We start from the raw sequence: 19,756 nt of genomic DNA on the forward strand, positions 1-19,756 counted from the left end.
AAGCATGCAAACAATGGTAATTCGGGGGCTAAATATGCGCCAATTATGGTCACATCAAATATCCCCAAACCGAACCTTTGCTCGTCCCGAGTAAAGAGGTGACAAAGACTAGGACCAATACTAACCTAACCTAATAATAATAGCCGATATGAGACAATTAGCGGGTCTCACTCCGCCCCTTCAACTCACAACAAGACAACCATGAGGTAGGATGCCTTCTTGCAAGGCAAAGTGGGTCTTGCCAAAATGGCGACACATCCAAACATTAAGCACACAAAAATCACATAATGGATGCATCTACAAAAAGAATAGCCACTTTCCTCATCTAAGTGGCGGAAATTATCTACAAGGGAAGCAATTCAAGGGTACACAATCCTTCATAGATGCAATTTGTTCAAACTACTAGGCCTAGAAGGATACCAATAAATCACCTCCAAAAGGTGTCAAGCTAGGGTACCTTTGTCCTCAATCGTTAAATGCTTTTGTCAAGAGTAGACTCCCTTTGGTGTTAGAAACACTGGAGGATCGCGGAATTCCCCCTCTTGCCTAGACAAGAAGAAGGGTCGTCCCCTCTCTACCATGCACAAAAATGGATACGATGGATAAAGGGATCGATAGTAATTTGAGTTTCCTTTTGGGAGTTTGCTTTCATTTTTGTTTTTCCCCCCAATTTCATTTGGCATTTGACATTTGAGAACACTTTCTTGCCATTTCTTTTTGATTTTTGGCTTTTCAATACTTGACAACTTTTTTGCATTTCTTTTTGAACATTTTCAAAGTCACCCCAATTAGTAACGAGGGTGCCTTGTATTTGAAGCTTAGGAGTTCTATTTTGCTCCTCTTTTCATTTGATGTATTTTTGCAAACTTTCTTTCACTTTTCATTTCATTGAACTCAAATTGATTTCTTTTTGTGCCCATTCCCTTTGATGACAAAAATGTGGTAGAACATGGATGAATGATAGAAGTATGCATGGTTTCAAGGGTCACCTTGGAATAAACGGTAGCCAAGGAGTTATCACACCACAAGGTACTCTTGACTAGGCCTTAAACCATGGGTCAAAGGATACTAGCATGACACATCCTAGGGTGTTTTACAAGCATTCTAACAAGCAAAGTCTTAAGAATAAAAAGCATCTACTAGGGCCTATATACACTTGTCAAGCTTCCCAAATAGACGGTTTCACAAAATTTTTCTAACATGCAAACTACATGCCATGATGCAACTAACATATACACATCCTAATGCAAATGATTCTACCAACTAGTATGACATATAATCTAAGTGCAAGTCCTAAGTTCACATTGTTTTTACCGCATCAATCAAAATAAAGCCACATAGTCATTAACATAAAGAGGAAAAAGGAGATTGGAAAGATCATACCATGCGGTCTTCAATATCCTCATGTCTCGGATGTGGCGTAGTCAATCAAAGTGAACAAGGATAAACAAACACAATATATACAAGACAATATATACAAAGGAAATGAACTTGTTTTTGGTTTTTCAATTTTTCAAATTTTTATGATTTTTTTTTTGAAATTTTTCAATTTTTATGGTTTTTGAATAAAAGTTAAGTGTTAGAATTCCCATCCCCACACTAATATGGGCATTGTCCTCAATGGCCAAAATGATGGAAATTATGCAAAGATGATGCATGATTTCTATACTAAATGCAATTCTACACTAAGCTATACTACATGATGCATGGTTTTTGTTAAGACGGAGAGGATAATTTAGATTACCTCCCGTTGTGTATGCATTAACTTCCCCAAACCGAATAAGACACTATTGCTAATGTCAAAGCATGGGTATAGTTCATGCACACACAATGCTATGCATGAAACTAGATTGTCATTTTGGATTTTCAAAAATGGGAACAATAAAGAACACCTCAATGGAACCGAGGTGTGAGTCCTTTGATGTTGCTAGGACTAAACCAACAATGATCAAAATGAAATAAAATACAAAGAGATATAGACAAACCGTGGGAGAGTAGGAGTCTCCAAGGCTAGTCTTCCATCATGCTATTATCATCACCACTTCCCTCATGAGAAGCGGTCACATTGCCACTTTCCTTGGCACTTTCTTTATCACTTTCTCCATCATCATCTTCATCATTATCTTCACCATCTCTTTCTTCATCTCCACTTGCTTCTTCCTCAATATTATCATCAATTTCTTCATCATTTCCAACAACCTCATTGTCTTCCACCACGTCCCTTGATGCACCCGGAAATAAGGCTTCTCTATCCGCCCAACTAGGCAAAGGACAAGATGGATCGAGGAGTCCTTGCCTAGCTAGATGTAAGAGGGGAGGATATTGAGCCAAATAAGCATTCTTCCGATCTTCATAAGCTTGCTTGTGCATGGCTTGCATAAGAAGAGTTACATAGTCTTTCCCAATTTCAACTCCTTGCGGTTTGAACTCTTCATACACAAAGGGGTAAGGCGGTATAACAATGGAAGAGGAGGGAGTTTCATGATCACCCTTTTGTTGTTGAATGATGTACTCGGCTTCCTTGGATAGGGGAAGTAAATAGTTGGTCCGGTGGACACTAAGACGGCAAATCTTTGCGGGTAAAGTAAATGATCGAGCCTCACTAGTAAGCCACCCATACTTGGTATCAAGGGGATTGTGAGCAACCCACTTAAACTTGTTGATCATGATGGACATATCAATAAGATGGCCACCTTCCTTTGCCTTGTACTTGTTATCCTTATTGAAATTAGGATCAAAGTGCTTGGCTAGGACCGTGACAAGGCCGCCATTAACAATAACGGTTGTACCCTTCTTCCCACTATCTACATGGAGCCATCTATCAACCAATAGCCTCAAAGAGTTGTAAGGCTTGGTATGAATTCTTCCAATATTCAAAGTTGATTCAAGGAGAATAAAATCGAGTCCTGTGAAATGATTGGTGTCTTTCCTAGCAATTATGGTATTTCCCACAACTTTGTGCCATACTCTTATGCCCGGATGATGGACCAAAAGAGCACGACAAGCATGAAAATCTTCAAATTTCTTCCCGGAGATTGCCTCCCAAAGAGGCTCGGGGGCATACTTCCCATATTGCTTATAAAATTTCGGTTCATCGCTAAGACCCAAAATTTCACCCAATTCCGGAAAGGTAATGCGTCTACTAGTGTTAGCTAGACGAAACTCAATATTTTCCCTATTCTCAACTTTTGTCACTTTTAAAGAACTTAAGAATTCCAAGACAAGGGAGGGGTATGTTACTTCCTTCATTTCAAACAATTTCTTCAAACCCATGGCATTGAAAAAGGCTTTTGTTTGTTCAAGAACACCCAATTTCTCCAAAGCATCTTTACATATGAATTTGGTGGATTGAATTTGTTTCATAGCAAACTTGACAAATGTATTTCTATGGGTATCGGAAATGAAAGTTACCTCCGGAAAATGCAAGAGTTGATCGATTACCGGAGTAGAAGGTGATGCTTCCATAGAAATTTGTTGTTGTTGTTGCACTTCCAAGTTTGGTGTTGATACCACCATTGCCAAAGCTTTCTTTGCTTGTAGAGCTTTTTGCCTTTGAGAGAGAGCCTTTGCTTTTGGTGCCTTTGTTGCCTTTGTTGCTCCCTTTGTTCTTGCCATTTGATGAACTAACCAAGTAAAGAGTCAAAAATCTTCAATTTGTAGAATGCCCAAATCGATTTGAAGGTGAAAGGCTTTTCCTTTATGAAATCAAAAATCGACTCAAAGGTGAAGATTTTGTTCTTGGTTTTGATTGTTATTGAAGATGGAGTGATTGATTTGTTGTTTGAAGGATGGTTTGATTTGATTTTGGTGGATTTTGTTGAGGGTTTTTGTTTTTGAAATGGAGAGGATGAGGGTTTTGATGTTGTGGGTAGTGTTTACGAATGAATGAATGAATGAATGAAGGTGGGATGGGTTATAAAGAAGTCGAGATTTTTCAAGACGCAGGGACAATCCGTGCGGATTAGGCGCAATCCGTGCGGATTCTACAGCTTCAAAATTTTCAAAATCCCGCCTAGAGACGGGCGGATTACGGGAATCCGCTCGGATTCTTCCGTGATGGGACGGGCGGATTTCGTGCGGACGGACGGATTCTAGTCCGAGATTTTTCTTTGTTTTTCTTCACCGCAAGACGGGCGGATTGTTCACAAGATGGACGGATTACGTGAGAGACGGCGTCTTTCCGTAAATCCGCTCGGATTCTTTGACGATCAAGAATTTTTGCAATTTCAGCTCACTCGGGACGGACGTCTTCTCGGCAGGACGCTCGGATCTTCTTTCGACGGGCGGATTCACGAATCCGCTCGGATTGGTCCTTGTGTACACGGATTGATTCCCATCCGTGCACAAACGCATTCCCTTATCCTTCTTTCTTTCTTTCTTTCAAATCTTGTGTTCTTCATTGTGGGGGCACTACTAAGGCATGAATAGCCTAGGCAATTGCCATCCCCACACTAAGGTAAAGCACTACACATCAATTAAAATTGTTAATCCCTCCCTCACTTCTCTCTTTTCATGACAATTATTTTGATCAAAGTAAATAAAAATCCAAAAATGACAAAAATGCAATACAAAAATTGAAAAGTAAGTTAGGGAGTTAGAAATATTTACAAGTGGTGGTTTAGGGAGGACTCCACCAAACTCTCATTCTTGATGAGATGTCAAGGGGGCATGTTCAAGGTGTTGTTGATGTTGCTCAACACCTTGAAGAAGTAATCAAAAGCTTGTTCATTGTTATGGTAGAGGTCCTCAATAGACCGTGGCCCTTGTTGTTGATCATGATCGATGGCATGCCCAATGTAGGGATTAAAGATCCCTTCAAATTCGTCGTCCCAAAGACCACAAACTTCATTGAGTTGATCATTGAAAATCTCTTGCTTAGATGGAGACAACTCTCCCAATTTCTTCTCTTGGCCAATGAGGCCATCATCTTCTTCCTTGGTTGATTTTGATGAGCTTTGCAAGCTCTCCTTGTCACAATTCACTTGCTCTTTGAATGGAGCATCTTCAATTTTCTTCCTCCATTGGAGTTCCGATTTCTTCCTTTCATCTTTCCGGCTATAATGATCGATCATGAAACATGGCTCATGCAAACGAGGAGCTCTCATGGTCTTGTCAAGATTAAAAGTTATGCTTTCATCTCCCACTTCTAGAGTGAGCTCTCCATGTTTCACATCAATCACCGCACCCGCGGTGTGTAGGAAAGGTCTTCCTAAGATGATTGGAATGTTGGAATCTTCCTCCATATCAACAATGACAAAGTCCACCGGGATGAAAAACTTCCCAATTCGCACGGGGACATCTTCCCATATCCCTAATGGTGTCTTCGTCGATCTATCGGCCATTTGAAGAGTGATATTGGTGCATTTAAGCTCTCCCATTCCCAACCTTTTACTCACCGAGTACGGCATGACACTCACACTAGCCCCTAGATCACATAAGGCTTTGTTGATCGTTGTGTCGCCAATGGTACACGGTATTGAGAAGCTTCCCGGATCCTTTAACTTTGGAGGTGAACTTCCTTGAAGTATTGCACTACTCACCTTAGTGAAGGCGATAGTCTCAAGTTTCCGGATCGACTTCTTCTTTGTGAGGATATCTTTCATGTACTTTGCATAGGCCGGAACGTGATTGATTAATTCCGTGAAAGGAATTGAGACTTCTAAGTTCTTCACAATTTCCATGAACTTTCCAAGTTGATCATCAAATTTGGGCTTGGCTTGACGACTTGGAAAAGGAAGTCTAATCACAATGGGCTCCTTCTCTTTGGCTTTGTCTTCATTTTTCTTTGAACTTTCTTCCTTTGATGATTCCCCTTCTTTGGGACTTTGCACAATTTCTTCCTTTTCACTAGCTTTCACAACTTCATCCTCAACTTGCTTCTTCGGTGCCTCATATCTTGTACCACTTCTCAAGTGAATGGCACTAACCGTTTCATGTCTAGGGGGATTACTTTGAGGTGGTAATTGCCCCTTTTGTCTTTGTGAGCTTGAAGATGCTAGTTGAGTCAATTGTGTTTCCAACATCTTGGTGTGAGCTAGAATGTTGTTGATGGTGGTGTCTTTTGCTTGGCTATCTTTTTGCATTTGGGTGAAAAATTCTTGTTGATTCTTTTGCATTTGGAGGACCGCTTTTTGGACATCAAAACCTTGGTCATTGTGGTGATTGTATGGATTTTGATTTTGGTAGCCTTGGTTTTGATTGTAAAAGGGTCTTTGATTTTGATTTCTCATGGGTGGTGGAGTGTATGTTGTTTGAGGGTTTTGAACATTTTGGCTTTTGTATGAGAGATTTGGATGGAACTTGGTGTTTTCATTGTAAAAATTTGAATAAGGGGTACCACTTTTGTAAGCTTGGAAAGCATTAACTTGTTCGGTTGTTCCCCTACACTCACTTGAGTCATGACCCAAGGTTCCACAATTCTCACATATCCCACTTGGGATTGATGAGGATGCCGTCATGGCATTGACATGATGCTTCGATGATTTTGAGTTTTCCTCAAGTCTAGCCATTGCTTGTTCAAACTTCAAGTTGATTGTGTCAATGTGAGCACTAAGTTGAGCACCCAATTGAGTAACGGAGTCCACTTCATACTTTCCTCCTCTAGTAGCCTTGCGAGGTCTACTATATTGTGAATTATGGACCGCCATTTCCTCAATCTTGTTCCATGTTTGATTGTCATCAACTTCGGTGAACATTCCATTTGATCCCATATTGAGAATGTTCCTTGAATCTTCATATAAACCATTCCAAAATTGTTGCACTAAAAACCATTCGCTAATTCCATGGTGAGGACATGAGCGACAAATACCTTTGAACCGCTCCCAAGCTTCATACAAAGATTCTTCATCCCTTTGCTTAAAACCCGTAATTTGAGCTCTTAGCATGTTAGTCTTTTCCGGTGGGTAGAATTTTTTGTAGAAAGCTAGAGCTAACTTCTTCCAAGAATCTATTCCAAGGGTGGCCTTATCAAGGCCCTTCAACCATTGCTTTGCGGTGCCGATTAACGAAAAAGGAAATAAGACCCATCTTATTTGGTCTTGAGTCACGCCCGTTTGAGAGATAGCTTCACAATAATCGCAAAAGGTTTCCATATGAGAATGAGGGTCCTCACTAGGCATTCCCCCTAATTGGCTCCTCTCAACTAGTTGGATGAAGGCGGACTTGGCAATAAAGTTTCCGGTAAGATGTTGTGGTGTAGGAGTACCATTTGGTAAATCCTCCTCGGTGGGTATAGAGTGTGACGAGAATTTAGGCATTGTAGGTGGATTTTGTGTGGTATTGTTTAATGGGTTCTCTTCTCCTTCTATTGCGAAAGGATTGACAAACTCACTAGTGGGTTGAACAACTTCACCAACACCTCCCAAATTCCTCCTAACAAGTCTCCTATTATTCGTCAAGGTTCTTTCGATTTCACGGTCAAAAGGTAACAAATCTCTTTGTAACCTTCTAGACATGCAAAATATCAAACAACTAGAAAACAATTAGAACAAACCTTGAGGAGTTTTACTTCCCAAGGTGAAAAAGACACAACTAAAAACAATAAAAGAAATCTTAAATCAATTAAACACCGTCCAAACAACGGCGCCATTTTTGATCGATGCCATTTCGTGTTCACAATTAAACATATGTGGTCGTTGGTCAATGGTCGATACAAAACACAATTTATACTTCACAAACAACTCTACAATTAGTAAAGAGGCAAGTAAAGGTCGGATCCCAAGGGACGGGTATTGAAATGAGAATTCTATTGTAACTAGTAGTGTCTAAGGGGTGTCACAAATTGGGTTGATGTAGAAGGTTACTAAACTAAAATAGCAATGAAAATAAACTAGCATGATGAATAAAATAAGGGGTGTAAACAATTGATTAAAAGCACTAGGGTGTCATGGGTTCATAGGGGAATCATGGGATATGATCATACAAACATGTTCTCAAATTATAAGCAAGCAATTATTGTTGTGATGGATTGAGTTGGGTTATATCTTACAATACTAGGAAAGTTTGGGTCCCGGAGCCGAATCGATTAGATTGTACAACACCTACAAGTCGACTTAATCTTTCCTACTCAACACATGCATGGTCTAACAAGACTCGAGTTGGGTTATGTCTTACAAGTCAAGTTGAAGGGATAGAAGATGATAGTAAATGCAAGGATTCATAGGCTTAGCATTTCATCAAATATAACATGTGCATGTATTAAGATCAAAACAAGCAAGCAAATAAGATATGAAAGCATATTAATTTAAGCATGAATCATTCCCCATGTTGGTTTCCCCTAATCACCCATTAAACCCTAGCTAAGAGACTACTCACTCATTATCATATTGATCATGCTAGAAAGGTTGTCAATCATACTAACATAATGAAACATGATGAATAAATGAAAGTAATTAGCAATAATTATAAAGGGATTAAGAGATTATACCTACTAATGATTCCAATAATAAAGCAAGAATAATAGAAGTACTTGAATCCTAGATTGAGAGGTTGTCAATCTCCCAATAATAACCCAAATAATCTTCAATTACCCAAAATAAAGTAAGAACAAGAGAGAGATTAAAGAACTAAAACTTGGATTAAAACTTGATTAATACTTGATTACAATATTGAAGAGAGATTTGATTGATATTAACTACACTAATTATTGATAATAAGAACATGCCCCTCTAATTAGACTAATGGGGTATTTATAGTGAAAATTAGGGAGGATGCATTAGGGTTAACTAAGGGCTAAACTAGTAATTACACTTTTTAAGTTGAGCAAGGAGACTCGGTATTTTTACGAGAGAAGGGCTTCTCTAATCGTAGCTTGAAGAATGAAAACGTCTTTGTCTTGAAATCCGTGCGGATGGGAGTCGGGACGGCCGGATCTGGGATGAGGAATCCGAGCGGATCCTTGGGCAAGACGCTCGGATTGGCGAGGGGGAATCCGAGCGGATTCCTTTGAGGGACGCTCGGATTGGGCTGGACGGACGGGCGGATTGTATACAATCCGTTCGGATTGTCTGCGCAGTCAATTCTTCTTCTTTTCTTCCCTTTTCTTCATGAATTCCTTGGGGATTTCCTTGGGGACTCAAGGATCCTTTTCTCAACATTGCTCTTCTACTATGCTATGTACAAAGGCCTTCTAGTCTTGTCTCTCCTTGATGCTTGGTCATTGAATACAATCAATTTAGCCTCGTTTTGCCATGAAAATGCAAGATTCTTACTCCTTTCCTACCAAGGGATCAAAATCTCAAAGAATATGCAAAACAAAGAACTAAAGATAAGAAATGACCCAAATAGGCACTAAAAAGCATGGAAACAATGGTAATTCGGGGGCTAAATATGCGCCAATTATGGTCACATCACCGTCACGTCATAAATCGAGTCAGCACCGAGGGACCATACACGGTCACCCCGTCTTGTTGAGTCGATCTTGGTCTCGTCCTCTGTGTCGTCTGCGTTCAGTCTTGGAACTGTGTCGGATTGAGTTGTAATGTGAGCCGTTTTTTTTCTGTCTCAGAGCTATGGCCCCGTCTTCAGCTTCGTCCAACAACAACAATGATAACAACAGGGATGTCACGACTGATCAGCTAGCCAGCCTACTTACCGCTCTTAAGGTCACCCTGGATCGCGTCGAGACCCGTATCGACGCATTGGAGAATAAGGAAATCGGGGAACATAATACCCCACCTCTGACTGAGACTGAGAAGAGGCTGAAACTTTTGGAAGAACAACTCCTAGCCCGGGGTAACAACATCCACTTTGAAAATAACCGAAGGTTCGAACCTGTTGGGGACCAGTTACCCGACAACTTCACCCTGACTGATGTGCCTAAGTTCAAGGGAGTGGAGGACCCACTCAACCACATCCGTGCTTTCAAAGACTACATGGCCATTAAGGGGGTCAAACAGGAACGTTTTACCAGGATCTTCCCATCCTCTTTGGAGCCAATTCCTCGCCAATGGTACTACTCCTTGGACCCGGAAAACCTTACCACCTGGGATGAAATCGCAGTTGAGTTTGCCAAATAGTATGCCGACAATGTCGAGATCCAGGCCAACAACTATACTCTCGAGGTGTTAACCCAAAACGAAAAGGAGGGGTTCACTGAGTTCCTAACCCGTTGGAGGATGGTGAGTACTCAGTTGGTCAGTAAGCCGAGTGAATCAACGCTGGTGGAAAAAATTTTCAACAACCTCCGCCTAGTTTATGCCAACCTGCTGAGGTATCAAAATATCAAAACTTTTCAAGATCTGCAGATTCTGGGGACACGTATTGAGGACGACCTCCGAAAGGGTGTCTTAGCAAAGACCACAGGTAGGGGTTATCAAGGATCCACCTCAACCGGATCTCGCCCTTACGGTCAGACAAACAAGATTGATGAGGTCAACCTCGTCGAACCATCCGCCAAGAAAATTGAACGCCCCCAGAGAGTGTTCACCAACATAGGGTCAACTTATGCAAGTGCCTTGAAAAGGCTCATGGACTAAGGGAAGCTACAACCGATCGGGCCCACCCCGGACCCGGCCGACGCCAAGAAATCCCAATTTTGGAACCCCAACGAAAATTGCTTCAAACTCAAGCACCTCATTCAAGACATGATTGAGAAGGGAGATTTGCCTATACCCCCACCAACTAAGCCAAACAACAAAACTAATCTTATGGGAATTCACGCCATCTCTGACGATGAGCCGACCCTAGATTGCTCTCATCTCATCTTGCCAATTGACGACGAGGTGAATGTTCTGGAAAAGGATCCTTCAGACGGAGTGTTCGTATTCAGTGCTGCCACTATGCTCACTATGTTTCACCAAGTTGAGGAGGCCATTGCCAGCCTTTCTGAGAGAATCACCCAACTCGACGACGCCTACCGTCGACTCATCTTCAATCCCCCAGCACCACGTCCGAGGGAGAATTCCCCAAGCATTCAAAACTACCCACCCCAGGATGGATTGCTCCCGCGACCATTCTGGCATAGGCCCCACGAAAACCACCTTCAAAATAACCACCTTCACGAGAATTACCCTCAAAATAACTACCCCCACAAAAATCGCCCTCACAAAAATATTCCCCACAAGAATTACCCACCGAAGAATACCCCTCCAAGGTATCCTCGAGACCCTGAAATTAACGGCATATGGCGGGATGATGTTGAGGATGTCTATGTCGTCCCGGGGAAGGAAAAGCGGACGAAGGAAATCAGACATCTCACCCGGTCCGGACGTCCCTATCAGAATCCGAGCAACCCAGCGGCCGTTCCAACAACGAATGACCAAATCGTCCCAGAAACGGACACTCAACCAAAGGCTCCCGAGAACTCAATCCTGAAACAGCTTCAGAAAGCGAAGGCCGAGATCTCAATTTGGCAACTGATCGCAACGTCTTTTGAGCATCGACAGGCCTTGCTGCAGGCCTTGGGAAAATTAATCGTGCCCTCCACCTCTTCCCCAGAAGAAACAGTGGCACACATGACAAGAGACCCCCCCTGATCTGAGCAACCAGGTCGTCTTCTCCGACGAGGATATCCCCCTGTTCGGAGCCAACCATAACCTGGCCCTGTACATCACTGTGCAATGCCTCCAAAAGAACATACCAATGGTCCTCGTGGATGACGGTTCCGCCGTGAATGTCATTCCTCTCAAAACTGCCCACAGGCTGGGTATTAAGGAATCTGATTTAATCCCAACGAATCAAGGAGTACGCGCCTACAACGGCACTCGTCGCAAGGTCGCCGGGCTTATCACTCTAGCCGTCGCAACCGGGCCACTAGAAAGACAAACCAGTTTCCAAGTGGTCGACATCGACGCATCCTTCAACATGCTCCTGGAACGTCCCTGGATTCACGCCGTCAAGGCGGTCACCTCAACGCTCCACCAAAATATCAGGGTCCCCTTCAACGGGAAAACGATCACGATCCCTGCTTCCCCAATCAAAGCAGTCATGAGAAGAGGGGTAGCCTCCCAAGCCATTGAGGAGGACGACAATGAAATGTGGGGTTTCCAAGCCGTGAACGCCATAACTGATGAACTAACAACCTCTGAATGTGACCCGTTCGCCAGCCTCACGATCAACCGTATCATGATGCGTCAGGGTTATTTCCCGGGTTTGCCGCTCAATCCGTTAAAAGGCCCATTGCCTCCCTTGAAACAGGCTAAGGTCCCCAACATTACCTTTGGGCTAGGATACGAACCTACTGACAAAGACATCCAGGAGATGAACCTCCTAATCCGAAAACACAAGAAGCACGGAGTCATCCTCCGTCCCTACCACCTGACTCTCAACGGATACTTTGTCCCCGAGGGAGAGTCTGAACTCTACCACGACTTTCCGGATCCTATCTATGACTCTGTGGCGAAGGCTAGATACCCGGGAGTGAAAGTCTTCCAGGACTGCTACTTTATTCCCGACAACATCGAAGCTGCATCAACCGAGTCCAAACCGTCACCATGCCTCGACGGACAAGCTGTCACACTACTCTTTGGGGAAGATAACATCAAACGCCTCAACTATGAGGAAATCATCAACATCACCCTGAAAGACAATCAGTTTGATCCAACCGCCTTGATCTCCGATACTGACCCGGAGAAAGCCACCCAGGGCTGGAGGAAAACCATCAAGTGGACCGATCACCTAGGCCGCATTCTTAAGATAACAACTAGAGAAGGCCTTATGTTCAAGGAGGGAGGTGATGAAGGATCCGAGTCTGAGTCCGAGTCGGAGTCAGAGTCTGTTATAGCTCCTAACACTCCAGATGTCCCAGTCGAGGTCCCCTTCCCACTGTTTTATCACAAAGTCGTGGCTGATTCAGAGGCTGAGTCTACTAAGGTCACCCCCATTCCAATGAAAGGTTACAACCTGGAGCCTGTTCCAGGGGCCACTTCCTCTGTCGTGTTGCCTCTGACTGACCACGAGATGTCTGTCCTTTCCGAGCTTTTCGCTCGTGTCAACTTAATGAACGCTAAGTTTGCTTATGACTCGTCTCATTTTAACTGCAATGCAATTATGAATGATTATGAGGAATTTGACTTGAGTGATTACCCACCTCACTTAGCCAAAGAACTTGACAAACGGGAAACCAGAACCCCCATCATTGAGGAAACCGAGCCTATTAACGTAGGAACCGACAATACACCTCAAGAACTTAGGATAGGGACAACCCTGGACCTCTCGGAAAGACAACAGTTCATTGACCTCCTCCACGAATACAAGGACGTGTTCGCCTGGTCTTATAGAGACATGCAGGATTGACAGAGAAATTGCGAGCACCGGATACCCATCAAACCCGGTCTAAACCTCGTGAAATGGCTACGCCGGATGCGTCCGGAGTGGGCCTTAAAAATCAAAGAAGAGGTGGACAAACATTCAAGGTCAATTTGGGTTCATCAAAGTGTCCGAATACTCTGACTGGGTGGCCAACATTGTGCCGGTACCAAAGAAAGACGGGCGAATTCGGGTTTGCGTCGACTTCAGGGATCTGAACAAGGCAAGTCCAAAAGACGACTTCCCTTTGCCGCATGTTGACATTCTGGTAGACAACACTGCCGAACATGCTCTCCTATCATTCATAGACGGGTATGCCGGGTACAACCAGATTAAAATGGCTGAGGAAGACATGCACATGACTGCGTTCACTACACAGTGGGGTACATATTGCTACACGGTCATGCCTTTCGGCCTCATCAACGCCGGAGCGACCTATCAAAGAACCGCTACCACTCTCCTACATGATATGATGCACAAGGAGGTAGAGGTATATATCGATGACATGATCGTCAAATCAAAAGAACGGGACGACCACATCTATGCCCTTCGGAAATTCTTCGCTCGTCTGCGAAAATATAACATGAGACTAAATCCTCATAAGTGTGCATTCGGGGTCACCTCCGGAAAACTCTTGGGACATGTCGTCAGCAAAAGAGGCATCGAGATTGATCCAACCAAAATCAACGCCCTTCAACAAATGCCTCGGCCTAAGAACGAGAAGGAGATTCGGGGATTTCTCGGTCAGGTCCAGTACATCAGCCGATTCATCGCCAAGCTCACTATGATTTGTGAACCGATATTCAAGAAGCTTCGCTCCTCCGATCACACCGATTGGGACGACGACTGTCAGAAGGCGTTCGACAGGATAAAGGAAATCCTATCCAAACCTCGTGTCCTCATGCCACCTCAACCGGGGATTCCTCTATCCCTGTACCTGACTGTTACTAACACAGCCATGGGAGCAATGCTAGCACAAACAAATGGCAACGAGGAGCGAGCCATCTACTACATCATCAAAAAGTTCATTGAGTACGAAACAAGGTATACCGAGCTGGAAAACATGCTCAGCTACTCGGTCCACATCTACTCCAAGATGGACCCAGTCAAATACATCTTCGGAAAACCCGTACTAAACGGAAGGCTGTCTAGATGGACACTCATGCTGTCTGAATTCGATCTCAAGTTTGTACCTCTCAAGGTTATCAAGGGAAGAGCAGTCGCCGACTTCCTAGCAGAAAATCCCGTCAGCGAGGATCCAACGACCGACACATGGTCACTTCCTGACGAGGACATCCTTTGTGCCGACTCCGACGCATGGGACCTATACTTCGATGGTGCATCTAATCTGAGAGGCTTCGGGGTAGGAATCCTTCTAATATCACTAGAGGGAGAACATGTTCCGATCTCGGTCAAGCTAGACTTCGCCGTCACCAACAATGCCGCTGAATATGAAGCATGTCTCATCGGCCTACAAGCAGCCATCACACTTGGCATCAAGAGACTGAGGGTCCATGGCGATTCCTCACTCATCATCAATCAGGTATCCGGATCATGGAAAATCTGATCTGACAGCTTGGCTCCCTACCAAGCAAAGATCAGTCAAGAGGCCGAATTCTTCGACCAAGTCGACTAATTCCACTTGCCGCGAGAGGAAAATCAATTTGCTGATGCCCTGGCAAAACTTGCCGCGCTCGTCAACATACCGGACGACATGACATCGATGCCCCTATGTGTCGAGAGAAGGAGCGAGCCAACACACATTTGTGCTATTATCGACGACGAGGAAGACCATGATGAACCTTGGTACCAAGCCATCCTCAATTATTAAACCAAAAACGAATTCCCTCCTAACTCTGATCAAAGGGGACAAAGAGCCATCCGTTTACTTGCATCACAATTCGTGATAAACCAAAATCAACTCTACAAAAGAACACCCCAAGGAATTCTCCTCCTTTGCATTGACCATCACAAAGCCAAAAAAAGTCATGGGAGAGGTTCGCGACGGAGAATGTGGCCCTCACATGAGTGCAATGATGCTTACACGGAAAATCATGCGGCTAGGTTACTACTGGACAACCATGGAAGCCGATTGCCGTAACTACGTCAAACATTGCCACGATTGCCAAATCTTCGCCAACATACAACACATACCACCGTCCCTTTTATACACCATGACATCACCCTGGCCATTCTCAACCTGGGGCATCGACATCATCGGGAAAGTCAACCCGATAGGCACCAAGCGACATTGCTTCGTCCTCGTCGCCATCGAATACTTCACCAAATGGGTGGAAGCACAGTCATATGCAGTCTTGACCGCCAAACAAGTGGCCAAGTTCATTCAAAACAGCATCATCTGCCGATATGGGGTACCCCATGAAATCATCAGCGATCAAGGCTCTCACTTCCGGGCGGAAACGTAAGCCTTGCTGGACAAATACAAGATCAAACGACATCGATCATCCCCCTACCGTCCCCAAACCAACGGAGCGGTGGAGACAGCGAACAAGACTCTTGTTACCATTATCAAGAAGATGCAAGATGATACTGTCGTTTCGTACCAAAAATAAATACCTAAGTACTACTAACAGAAGTCAGCGGTAAGTAGGGTCGATCTCCACAGGGAGGCGGTTTACTATCTACTTGTCTATTTTATCTGTCTAATGTCACTAGTTGGGAGTTTGATTGATTTGGACTAACTAAACTACTGAAGCTAAAGGCAAGAGAAAAGGGGATAAAGGAAATTAACAATAAGAGAAAGGAAATATGCTAGGAATCGGTCGACCGTGGCAGCTATACTATCGTGTATACTGAGACGATTAAACTATTGATAAGAAGAGCTATGGTCGTCACCTTTCGGTCCTTAAACCGCCCTAGAGCGTAAATAGCTTAGCTTTTGCCCTCACTACAATACCCTATTGTAATTAAGCAAGCCTTCCCTTCCAATCTTTCGATCCAGGTCGGGGTTAACTACTTTTATAAATTGGTCTCCTGCATGCATACATTCAACCTAATAACAATTATATTGCCTAATACAATTCTCATCGCAAGGCTAATCTATTCAAGTCAATTATAACATGTTGCTACCACGGCTTCCCTCATCCTAACATACTAAGGGGATTTAGCTAGACATGGAAATAAGGAAAACTAGAGTAAAAGAAATAAGAACAATAAACATTAAATTAAAGAGAGAAGGGAAGAAAGAATTACTAAATTAAAAGATCCGGAAATGAAGAACAAAAGTAACGGTAGCAAAAGTAGCAGTAATAGAAGTGTCATATCCAAAGGAGAGGAGAAGAGAGAGAGTAAATGACGTCCTAATCTTCCTATTTATAAGAAAATAGGATTTATTAACCTAATTGACGGAATTTAAGCTAAAAAGCCCAACCCATCAGCGAAACCACTCGATCGAGTGATTTAAAACCACTCGATCGAGTAACTAAAGCTTAAACCACTCGATCGAGTGAAATAACCACTCGATCGAGTAAATCAAAAAGTGCAACTACTCGATCGAGTAGAAAAAGGACTCGATCGAGCACAATTTCATGCTTCGCGCACTGAACTTCAAACGGCTGCCATTTCTTCGTTACTTGGGCAAACAGGATGATTCCGGTGGCATTGGAAAGCTAAAAGGACAAAATTTCATCTCCAATTAGAATCACCTGAATATCTGTTGTAGAACCCGAGATATGGCTCTTCAAAGTAGTCACTAGCAATTTGAAGTTCTTCCTTTGCTCGCCTAGCTATCTTTCTTCTTTGCGCATCTCAAAATAGCTACATTCCCGCTCCAAATTCACTCTTCCTCCAAATGCATGCTAAACGGATGGTAAAAGGCTCGATTTCACTATTTTCTGGTCCATTCCTGCAAATAAGACAAAATAAACCAAAGTAGCATATTCGGGGCATTTCGTAGCATAAAACTACGATAAAAGCATGGAAATACGTGCATGAAAAGGCCTAAAAAGACTATATAAAATGCACGTATCACAAGACAACTACCGCGATTGGCCGAGCAAACTCCCATTCGCACTCTGGAGATACTGAACCTCCATTCGAACACCGACAGGCGCCACACCCTTCTACCTAGCATACGGTATGGAGGCGGTTCAACCGGTAGAGTTAGAGGTCCCTTTTCTACGCATCCTACTGGAGAGTCAAGTCCCCGAGGCGGAATGGACCCGTCGAAGGTACGAACAGCTCACTCTTCTAGACGAACGGCGACTCAACGCCTTGCACAACGTCCAGCTATACCAACGACGTATACAACGGGCATTCAACAAGAAGGTTAAACCCAGAAACATCCAGGAGGGCGACTTGGTCCTCAAGTCAGTTCGAGCACCATTGCCCGTCGATCCGAGGGGAAAATTCAAACCCAACTGGGCCGGGCCATACCTGGTCAAGAAAATACTTTCGGGGGGCGTGGTGAGACTGAGTGACCTAGATGGGGAGGACTTTACAAACCCGACCAACCTAGACCAACTCAAAAAATACTACCCTTGAGCCCTATCAACCAGCAACCTAGCCTAGTTTTTGCAACTAGCAATCACCTCAACCCTTTTCAAGTCAAGTTCCTCAATATGTTCTAATTTGAAATTGCATGTTTTATCGAGTCTAAGCTGCGGCACCTTGCCCGTTTCGAATGTCCTTTGATCCGTCAAAGGCAACGTCCATTAGCACTACAAAAACAAACCCGCTGAACTACGAGCATGGTTTGATTTCACCTCTTCAGGTGAATACGTAGGCAGTCCCTCTTATGCTTGAGGGATACAACCACGAAACCCAATTCAAATTCACAAAACCCCCTGAACTACGAGCATGGTTTGATTTCACCTCTTCAGGTGGATACGTAGGCAGTCCTTTATTACACAAGAAGGATACAACCATTCCCACAATCAAAAACAAAACATCACCATCAAAAAAGAGAAAGGGAAAACCATTCCCTTTCACACAAAAATACAAAAAATGAGCCTTTCTCCCTTCCCACAAAATACCACTTTCCCAAGTGCAATTGTTTAGGACGATTCAAATCGAATTGCCTTCACAAAATGGATGGAAGAAACAAGCATTCACAATTTTCGACACGAGCAATCCTCTTATTTAATTACTAACGGGAAGGATTACAATTTCAACAACAAATAAGGCTCGATGAGTCTACAACTTGTCAAGGCTAAGGTGTCCACTAACACACCCCACATAGTAAAACTTGCACAAAACACACAACAACTAGCTAGTACAACATAATAAAAACTCACAACAATAATACAACATAATAATAAAGTGGGTAATGGAGGTCGTCACTCTTCCATTCTACCCTTGCCTTTTCCCTTGGGGTACATCTTCCCCTTGTTCTTCTTGTTGGCCCGCCTAGCATGGACTTCCTCCTCGGAACGGATCCTAAACGGATCTAAGACGGCGACGGCCTCCGGTCTAGCACAAGACCTCATGTTTGACCCAAGACGAGCCAATGCACGGCCCACCATACTCTTGGGGCCGGAACTCCTCCTCTTTGGTGGTCTCATCACATCGGGAGTAGCTCCATCAACATACTCCTCAAGGAAGGCACGGTTTGCCTTGCCAACCTCTCGGTACTTCAAGTCGACAACCTCGTCCTTACGGAATTTGGATCTCTCTTCCAAGGACGGAGCACGTGACCACTTGACATAAGCGGGAGTCACCCATGTCGTGGCAACGGGGTTTGGCACCTCCCAAAGCGGCCGAGTGGCCCACCACCTTTCGAAGAATTCCACAAGCTCGGAGTTCCGGAGAACATTCTCTTGGACAAGATTATCTTGAGCGGGCACCTTTTGTTGACGCCCCATTTGCCTCATGAGCCTTTCGGGATAAATGAAGGAAACAACCTTCAAACCCACAACCATTAAAGAACGAGGACTAGCACCCGAAGCGGGCAACCCCGTGAAGGACCTCAAGTGCCACCACGGCACCACCCAACGGATATGAGGACCACCCTCCTCCGCCAATCTTGCGGCCCAATAGGCCTCGGTGGAAGCAAAACTATCCGGGTACAACTTCTTCCGCATGGTAAGGTGACGGAAGAGAAGGATTAACCGGAGTCTCTACATACCTTAGCCTCTCCAATAGCCACACTTGGAGGATACTTGGCGAACCAAAAGAGGGAGCTTCTCCACAAGTGCCTTCCTTGTCGAAAGCTCGGATAATCTCTCCAAGCACCAACCATGATGGATCTCTACCATGCTCCATTTGCTCAATCACATGGATAAGGGTCATGCTACCATGGCATCTCGGCCCCTCCTTCTTCAAGACATCAAAAAAAAGGTACACATGGACAAGGCAGAATACAAGAGCCCTTCTCCTAGCAACCTCCGAGACATTAGCATCTAACCGATTCCAGAAGATGTTGATAAGGGCCAACATATCCACACCATGTGGAGCAAGAAGAAAGTTGACTTGGCTTGTTGATAAGCCCAACATAGAACGGAATTTCTCCTTGTAGCACACCCGAGTCGGAGGAAGCACCGGAGCACAACCC

General features: G+C 43.9%; 1 non-coding gene across 1 annotated transcript; it reads left to right on the forward strand.

Moving 5' to 3' along the window:
• The first annotated feature begins 6,777 nt into the window (after positions 1-6,777).
• LOC141616355 (small nucleolar RNA R71) lies at positions 6,778-6,884 on the forward strand. The gene has a single exon (XR_012530708.1). It is a non-coding gene; the product is annotated as a small nucleolar RNA R71 (small nucleolar RNA).
• The last annotated feature ends 12,872 nt before the right edge of the window (positions 6,885-19,756 follow it).

The sequence above is a fragment of the Silene latifolia genome, chromosome 11 (assembly GCF_048544455.1).
Source record: "Silene latifolia isolate original U9 population chromosome 11, ASM4854445v1, whole genome shotgun sequence".
In the NCBI taxonomy this organism is placed as follows: Eukaryota; Viridiplantae; Streptophyta; class Magnoliopsida; order Caryophyllales; family Caryophyllaceae; genus Silene; species Silene latifolia.